Raw genomic sequence first — 9,545 nt, 5'->3', positions numbered from 1 at the left:
TCCATTGACTCCAAACGTATATCTTTAATGTGGTAATGTGGAGCCATGAGGCCTCTGCTGTGTGCACTGGCTCAAAATGGCAATGGACGTGCTCTGTCAATCTATAAATTTGTCTTTGCTATTAATCCACAATGTTTGCATGTTTAAAAATACGAACTCACATTTACACACACACACTGAAACAAGTGTCCACATTGTCCAATTTCAGAATGGGTTCAATTTGTTTTTTTTTTCACCCCTGGTCTAAGGTGACTTGAGCGGTTCAGGATGAATTGGCTCAAAAATATGAAAATGTCTGTAGCAAATCGAACTGCACCACTGAAATTCTTAAGTAGCCTTGGACTTGATCAGGATAATTTTGTCTTTGGTTTGAAATAGAGTTGATAAAACTCCGGCTGCAGTGTGTAAGGTTTTTATTGGAAGACTAATTTTAAAACTCATTTGACAAATACGAACTTGGTGTGCAAAGACATTGCACGTCATGTGAACTCAAGTCAAACTCTGCTCTTCCACCTGCTGCGATGCATTACTAATCCTATGTCTTATTAATGAATCAGCACTTCAGGTTTTCAAATCCAACTCAAGCATCAGATGTGTGTCACCGAATCATCTACTGAAGCCACTTAAACATTAATAAAAGCTGTACATTCTCTAAACATCTGGGGGGTTGAGGGGTGGAAGCTTTTAAAGTCACTTTTTCCCATGCTGAGAATTAAGAGGTGTTCATAAACAAACCCCACCGTCTTGGGCAGGCTTGATGTATAGTTTGGTTTGAGCTGTGGCTCAAACAAGGGGGAATCAATATCCAATCTGTTACAGTGACATTTGCTGATGTCATTAATGGACAGTGGGCATCCTAATTCATATAACAAATCACCTCCGAAAGACTCTCCATTGATCTTTAATTAGAAGCTGCTGTTAATCACCTTTATGACTCTCCTCAGTGGCACCATAATGGTTTCTGCAGTGAAGCCACGGCAGCATCAGCAGGATGTGTTTGCTGTCAGTGTTTATGTACAAAGCACCACACCGTTAATGGACCCTGTTCCAATATTTTTTCCGAATATTTTACAATCGTGACTTTTAATCCAGCTTGGGCCCCAGAGAAGAGGCCAAATACGGAATCGTCATCTGCGACTGAAAATCCTTTCTCTAAATGGTCTTTTCAGGCATCGGGACAAAACAATGACCCGCAGGAGAGAAATGGCAATTACTTCTGGTAAGGTGGCCACTTCACACACCTGTCACAACACAGATGAACCCATCATAAAAGACCAGTGGAGAGGGACAAAAATGCAGGGGGTCTCCCTCGGTGACCCTTCAGCTTTCATAGTCTCCCCTCTTTTCCTGCTCGACTATTAAGACATAAAGGGGTCAGTCCCCAGACGGCTCCTTCCTCTATCCCTCGCTCTCACACTCATCACGGCTCATGCTCCCCAACCGGTGGCCACTGAGCCTCGACATCAACATTATTATTGTATCCAGTTTTTTTTCTCAGAAAGCTCCACCTTCCCCAATTTGGATTTTGTCTGTTACGGTTTACATTGTGATTTTTAGGTTTTCATCATTTTAATGATTGTCCTTATGAACAGTTTTCTCTTTCAATCATGAGATCTTATAAACAGAAGATGATTTTGAGATATAACATGTGATGCGCAAGTGCAAGTAGCCTTGGAAGTGATCAGGATGATTTTGCAGCTCCTTGATTAAAAGATGAAATAGTTGTTCGTGATGGCTTTTCCAGATTCGAGGGACCCAATGTTTTTTTTTTTCGCAAGAAGTGACGATCAGAAAACCATCCTCAATGCTCCATCAATTTTATCCTTGAATCTTTTGAACAAATGGAATAAGCTACTTCCAAATCGTTTGAATGATGTGAGGCAGGGCTTTAAAAACATTATGTGAAGCATAAAAGGAAAGGAAAAAAAAGTTGATATACATTTTGCCATATGCTGTGATTTGGCATCTGGCATCCTCCTGTGCGACTAGATGTGAAGGTGGAATGTGGTTCGACTTAGCCATGCGGCAAATGTGGCAAAAGTCGGCCTAAACAAACATGTATTTCAGATGTGTGGCTGTAAAAGGCACGGCCAGATGAGGAAATAATTTGCTCATAAAATTCATAGATCTTCATACGTGATTGTTATTCCTTCCAGTGCTTTACGGCGCCCTCTTAAAATAATGGAACAGGAAGAAAATCCCTTGGGTAAAAAAGTTTTGTCGTTCACATGTGTGATTTCTTTTGATTAGATTTGGTCATTTATTGTACCTGATTATTTGTCTAAGCTGCACACGCTCAATTTGAAATTTCCTTTATTCTCAGAAACATTTTTTTGCATTAGAATACTTGCGTTATGAAAACCATATCATTAAGTACACCACAGATATGGTGAATTCCATTGCCATGTAAAACTTTTTTTTCCTCCATAAATGCAGGGTATGCACAGACCAGTGTTAAAAATCTACCCCCAGCCATCGTGAACGGCCCAATTGCCTTGTGATTAACGCACAATAAAAGAATGCGATGGCTTAAAGAAGCAGCAGGAAAAGCTGCCCAGTGAAAGATGGGTGTACGCCGCACTCTATAATTAAGCCAGTCTGCACTTGATGAAAGTAGATCACACTGGCGGGCCACGGCTTCACAGCCAGTTTGTTTTTACGACATAATTACAGTCCAAATCAAATGAGAAGATTTAATATTGCACCACGACAACCATGTGTCCAATGTCAACAATGACACTGACCCCCCTGAGGCAAGGTGTGTGTGTGTGTGTGTGTGTGTGCCCGTGTGTGTGCGTGTGGGAGATGGGGGGGGGGGCAGGTCAGGCGTCAGGAAGCCGACAGCAGAGAAGCCTCCCCACCGCGGGAGCTATCTACCTGTGTCTGGGCCCACCTGGGAGGTCTGACACCAATGGAATTACACTGACAGTGGGACAGAGGGTAGGAGAGAGAGAGAGAGAGAAAAGAGTTGTCTCTGAAATAGAAGGAGGAGGAGGAGGAAGAGTGGGGGGACACGAGGGAGGGAGACGGAGTCATGCGGAGAGAAAGTTCATCTGAGAAGAATCTATCTATTAGAAGCAGGTGAGGGAGGGGAAACAAAAAGCTGAGAGAGGAAAATAGATAGGAGAGAAGTGGGTGAGCGAAAGTGATGAGGAGAGCAAAAGGAAAGAAGAGAGGGAGAAGCGGCAGACTTGGATATGCAGACAGTGAGGGTGTGGCCTAAGAGCAAATACAAACAAACATCTTTCGTGCCTGTGTCTCCAAGGTCGGCCACCTCGCCGTGGAGAGCTTGTGCAGTCATCTTGCACTTAATGATGATAAAACAGGATCAGTTGAGGGGAAATCAGCGTTAAAGTGGATCACATCATCCCTGTCCTCTCTTCCATGTGAGTGTTTAAAATGCATGTTTGAAAAAAACATAAGCTGCTTTCAGACATGCACTGAACTCTGTATAATCTCCGGACATTCTCCGGAGGGACTGTACAGCCGTTTTCAGACATGACCTGTGGGTAAAGTCCGGAGGATTGGCTACGGAGTTTACCCAGAGTTTGCCTTTCACACATGCACAACACAGTGGGAGGTTCTCTGCACAGACGCGTTCACAACAGCAACAAATCACCCGTAGATATGTTTTCTTTGTGTTGTTTTTTTTAATTTTTGCATCTGTCCCGTATTAGAAGCCTCATCAACCCTAACTCATGTTCTCACATCGAATTCTCCTGAATTTCTAGGACTTTATACTAGTGGCCCAGGCGGAGAAAGTCTGCATGTAATCCCGAGGCTTTCACTTGGACTTTTGCATCAACACATGTACCTCCGGATGAGGACATGTGAGAACATAGCAGGAGATTCACTTTGAGCAAGTGACACAAACCCAAACAACAACAAAAAAGCAAAATGTATACATTAGGTCCTGCGTCCTCCCTGCTGCGCTGCCCCTCATCTGAACGCTGTGATGTTGTGAACACGTCTGAGCGGAGAATCATTTGTTGTGTTGTTCTATTGTGACACGCAAACTCCAGAGAAAAGTCTGAAACCATTTCTTTGGACATTCTCCGGAGTTCATGTCTGAAAATGGCTATAGAGGACAATAGAAACAATAGACTCTAGTTTGTCTGCAGTTAAGGAATTGTCTGACTATAACTGAGGTAGTTATGGCAGCCCACAGTTGTCCGCTCTGTTTTGAGATGAGTGCCGTTTTGATTCTTAACGACATGGTTGTGCCATAAACGACCAAAACCTCCCACCGAGTGGCTTCAGTGTTTTTCCTCCTTCGGAAAAAGTCTGCATTTCCTGTCCTTTAGTGACCAGCTCGACATGACCACAAAGCCTTTGATCCTCTGGGTCAGATTCTCCCGGAGGAGAACCTTCCTAAGTACCAGCTGTTGAGTGACCACGCTCGACCACACTGCTCTCTGTCTCCTGACCAACCCTTTAACTTGCTGTTCCTGCTCTCCATCCATCCATCCCTCCCTCCACCCTTCCCCTACTTCCCTGCCTTTTTCAAGTGCTTTTTTCCCTCCTGTTCCCAGAAGACTCCAGCTGGGCTGGATTTTCTCTGGTCGCTGTGTCGCAGGGCGAAGCCCCAGCATCTCGTTGGGCGGCCAGCGCCATTTGACTGGGTATTGGTCAGGACTGGTAGATTAGTAACATGATCTACAGAGAGGCCAGTGGGGCCTGAGGCCTGTGATCCAGTAGAAAGTAGGGTCTCTGTGGTGGCCTTGTGGTTCTGTGTGGGCCAGGGCTTGAACCGCAATCCTTGCTGACACCCTGTTCCCCAAGGAGGTGGTTTTACTCCAAATCATGATTTCCCATCTCGCCCAACTCTCTATGTCTATAGGGCCACTGCCCAGGGCTTTCTGGTGAAGAAGATACGGCACCTCCTCACCACTGGCACTTGAGGCCGCTTTTCTCCCACGGAGCTGGGCACACGAGATGAGGGCTTATCCCAAACAGTCTTAAAAGAGTGCTTTTCAACGATGGGCTGGTAAAAGAGAAGTGGCCGAAATGGGACTATGAGCTCCCATTTGTGTGGCCTTTGACTATATGAGGAGCTCAGCATGGACATATAAGGTTCCCCTAAAATAGGTTATATAATACGATGTTAGAGGATGTTATATGTTTTACATTTTTACAAAACACATACACAACTGTGTTCTCCACTATGTCAATTTGATAAGGAAAATAAGAGTAATACCATGTGTTTTGAAAATATACCTGAGGAAAAATTAAACCAAGCACCTATAGGGTCATTTGATGTTGTGAGTTTTGATCCAGTTTTTACCTTTTTTCAGAATCATTAAAAAACGTCTGCAGCCACCGATCGTCTGCAGAGTCATGCTGTTCCAAATGTTAAGTCGATAGTTTCGCCTTCGCAAGGATAAGAACTGTGGGAATGTGACATCTTCTGAACATGCACATTTCTGCTGACCAGAAGACCAGAATCATCAACATGGCACCCAGATGTCAACCTCCAGGCACGAACACACACACACACACACACACGGTTGGGAAAGTCACAGTCAGATCCCTCCAACAAACATCAAATCCTCCAAACATAATCTGCGTAAGCAATTTGTTGCTGCTTGTTTGATTATTTTCCGAATATTTTGACATAATAATTATGTTTTTATGGTGAATCCTGGATAATTTTGAGACACAGAGACACTTCAGTTGTGTGTGTGTGTGTGTGTGTGTGTGTGGCAAGAGCTGGCAAGCATCGAGAATTCCTCCTGATTTGTCTCTTGCACACAAACCATCCCCACACAAGCCTCCTTTCCTTTCTTTACTCTTCTATCTGCACTCTATTGTTGTGTCTCTTTTCTTCTCGTTCACACACACACACACACACACACACACACACACACACACACACACACACACACACACACACACACACACACACACACACACACACACACACACACACGGTGAACATTCACTGTTATGCTATCCACAGGCACTGGAGGCTCAAGCAAGGACAGGCTTGACTGCCATTGGCTTGATGTCAAGAAATACCTGATGGGTCCCCACACTCATGCCAGAACTCATTTATGAAGTATGAGCCTGTCAACCATTATGCTCAGAAATCAAAACTCATATGATGCCAAATAACCACAAGTTCCTCAGTGACAATGAGGCCGACATTCATCAAAATTCATCAAAACATTGACTACTGTTTGTATTCACTCAAAAAACAAAAAAAACTGAGAGGAGACAACCTTGATTACAGGTTTTATTATTTATTACCGGCCTCATGTTATCTGACACACTAGGAACATTTTAGTGTTTGACAATGTGAGTTTGTAGCTGCTCACTGAAGCAGCATTAAGGTATTACGGTTTGAACGTGACATTTATCTACAACATATGTAATGTCGACGTACGTCAAGTCAACATATGTAGACCGTCGGACCGCATCTGAAGAATGTGGATTGTCGAGCAAAAACATGTTTGAAGCCTGAATGATGCACGGAGGTAACTTAACGCAAGACAGAATATGTGTAAATTTAGGAGTTTAAATTGTATAGCTGTTTGCAGGCTACTACAAGTTATAAGTTCAAGTGTTCAATCTTTTTTTATGATTTCTAGTTCTTTGAATGCATTTCTTACGCTTCAACATCCACATCATACAACATAAAAATGACAACATGGCATATCTTTAAGCTAACAACCAATGTTGGTCGGCTGCCATTAAAAAGTCATACAACATTATTATCAGTAGCTTATGGTGGTTTGATGATACACTTATGTGGGACGCAGTTCTCAGTTTTCATTGCGCAACGGCTCAAATAATATTGACATTTATATTTAATCTCTTACAGATATTGTGAGAATATTTTTTTTCATACAGATGTTACCCATCATAAGGCGTGTGCCATGTAGCTTTGTATAGAGTTACATTATAACTTGCACTTGTGGTCCCATCGGCTGCTGCTACATGTGTTCTATTATTGTCGGTGTGATGTGCGGAGGAAATAATCAGAGTGAAAAATATGTTCAGTCATAGAGCAATTGCAACATTTATTGAAGTGTTGACTTTCTTGTATTGATTTTTCAACACATTACAAAAATACATATATGTTCAAAACAGCAGATGTGTACTGTTCTGAAATCACTTACTTTTTTCACAATGATGCACTCCCCCAAAAAAAAGAAAAAGGAAACTGTTTTGTACAAAGAGTGTAAGTGAAAAGTGAAATATGAAAATGCTTTCAAATTACAGCTGTAAGTGCCATCACAAGACCTTCAGCCAACCACGAGGAAAAAAAAAACAGCAACAAAAAACATAATGTCCATGAATGTCTCGTAGAATTTGGAAAAGTATTCCCTCACAAACCATAATATTCCCCCTGCGGAAGGTTCAGCTTCTTTCTTATCCTTTTTTTTTTTTTTTTGAAAATCATTTTGTTTTACATCCTTGAGGGATGGCTTCACCAAACCAACAACAACAAAAAAACACAGAGGAGAGGCCATAAGTCAATAATGGCACCACTCTTGTTAGAAAAAAAAATAATAATCTGGCATGATTCTGCAATATTACATTAAAAAAAAGAAATCGTCTTCCCATACAGTGAACAAGTAATCATACAGAAACATATTCATGAAGATAAAATCCCTCCACCAGGATAATCATACAAAACTGCTATGGCATTCAAAAACATTTTTAAAGAACATTGGAGAAAACAATACTTTATTATCATTTTTAAACACTTACACAGAGTATTTCATTAATGGCATACTTCAACACTGTAAACATATTGTAAGACTGAATGTCCGTGTGTGTGTGTGTGTGTGTGTGTGTGTGTGTGTGTGTGTGTGTGTGTGTGTGGTCTGGATCACTGTCAGGCTTCCACCGTTCATGGTTTCAATCCGATATATATTTCATATTTCATAGCTGTATGGCTCTTTTTTGGCCGAACTGTGAGCTGAATTTACTCCCGGAATGAATACACTGTGCACTTTACAAGAGGACTTTGATTTTTGCACTCATGCATCAACATCTGTAAGCAAGCTGAACGCAGCCCTTCAGCCGATCTCGTGTTAATTCACTGAAAATATATTGAAATACGTGGTGACTGAATGGCTTATGGAGAGCTGCTGTGACCTTAACGTCAGGAATTTGCATTGAAGGTACGCTATGTTCCCTTTTTTTTCCACAATAACAAAACGGCACACATAAAACCTGACAATAGGCCAAAGAGGCAGGTCAAACTTTCAAGTGAAGATGATTTTGATGACTGAGAGTTGCAGTGGTATGATGAATGATGTCGTCTCGTTCGCCTTTCATGTGGCTTTCGCTGTCTCCCTCCCTCTCACGCTCACTCTGTCTCTACGCTGATGGGCCGTTATAAGATGTGGCCACTAGATGTGCGTTTGGAAAAAGAAAAAAAATAGAACAACACACTTTTCATGTGCTTTCAATTTCATTTGCATGACTCTTATTCTCCCTGGTCAAGGCCTTGCTCTCTCTCTCCCTCCATGTCTTCCTCACACTTCCTCATTTCTCAGTTCCAATCTTTAATTTTTACCAGAAGAATAGGTTGCACCGGCCACCCCCCTCCAGAGGAGCTGTGCTAAAAATTATCATAACTCATATATAGCCTTTTTTTTTCTTTTTTTTTTTTTGATTCATTTCAGAGTGAATGATGCAGAAAATAAAAACTGTAATCCCCCCAAAAGTCACGAACACGCACACTGTCTCAAAATCTGTTACTGGGAGTTAAACCCGTATCACTTTGTGAGGCGAATGAACCGGCTTCCTTTTTTTTTTTTTTTTTCAAAGCCGCTCTAATGCATGAATCTGAGCTAGTGAACTGTGAAAAGACGCCGTCGGAGAGAGGCTTAGAGCACGCCGCCGAGAGAAGAACACACACGCTAACACGTATTGATATGAATTTCATTTGAAACCATTTTGTGCGTCCTAAGGGGACAGGGGCAAGTCGGACTGGGTCAGAGAGAGAGAGAGAGGGAGAAAGAGAGAGAGAGAGAGAGATGGCAGATTCAGAAAGTGTTACAATTGTTGAAGTAGCTTTCGGTTAACAAACCGCCTTTGAGTAAGCACATGTACGGTGGGGGAGTGGGGGAGGTAATCGAGTGGGTCTGATAAAGCAATAATGTATGGTAGTTACACTTATAGCATATACTGTGGATGATGCAAGCAGCTGGTCTTCTGATTGTTTAATTTTAGGCCGTGTTTCACGTAAAGTCAGGGCTACTTTAACATATATATATAAAAAAAAGAATATATTTACAAACCATAAACAGGACTTTTCTCCTTCTCACATTAATCACAAGTAGTCTCAACATATTAAATATGTCGGTTTAATCCTACATTGGGAATGTTCTGAGCATCAGTTAAGGGTACCTCCATTAAGTGCAACCTTTATTTATGTCCTGACTGAAGCGAGGACAGCAGTAAAGTAACTACATTTTTGAAATAATTCACATGCCAGTATTTTTATTTATTTCAAAAAAGGACAAATTCCCTGAATAAATTAAAAGCAACTCATCAGATCTATAAGACGATGTTGGATTTTTAAAATC

The 9,545-nt window shown here is 41.8% G+C and overlaps 1 protein-coding gene across 2 annotated transcripts in view; it reads right to left on the bottom strand.

The window, feature by feature from the left end:
* Positions 1 to 7,143: 7,143 nt before the first annotated feature.
* Positions 7,144 to 9,545, bottom strand: part of bcl11bb (BAF chromatin remodeling complex subunit BCL11B b) — a 31,598-nt gene continuing 29,196 nt past the window's right edge. For both annotated transcript variants that reach the window (XM_035144464.2, XM_035144465.2), the window contains one exon: positions 7,144 to 9,545. This exon is cut by the window's right edge and continues 2,776 nt beyond it. The gene's annotated coding sequence lies outside the window, so the exon portion shown is untranslated.

This window comes from Hippoglossus stenolepis, chromosome 20, assembly GCF_022539355.2.
Source record: "Hippoglossus stenolepis isolate QCI-W04-F060 chromosome 20, HSTE1.2, whole genome shotgun sequence".
NCBI classification, from domain to species: Eukaryota; Metazoa; Chordata; class Actinopteri; order Pleuronectiformes; family Pleuronectidae; genus Hippoglossus; species Hippoglossus stenolepis.
Note: the sequence above shows the minus strand (reverse complement) of the source record. Positions and strands in the feature narration are given on the sequence as shown.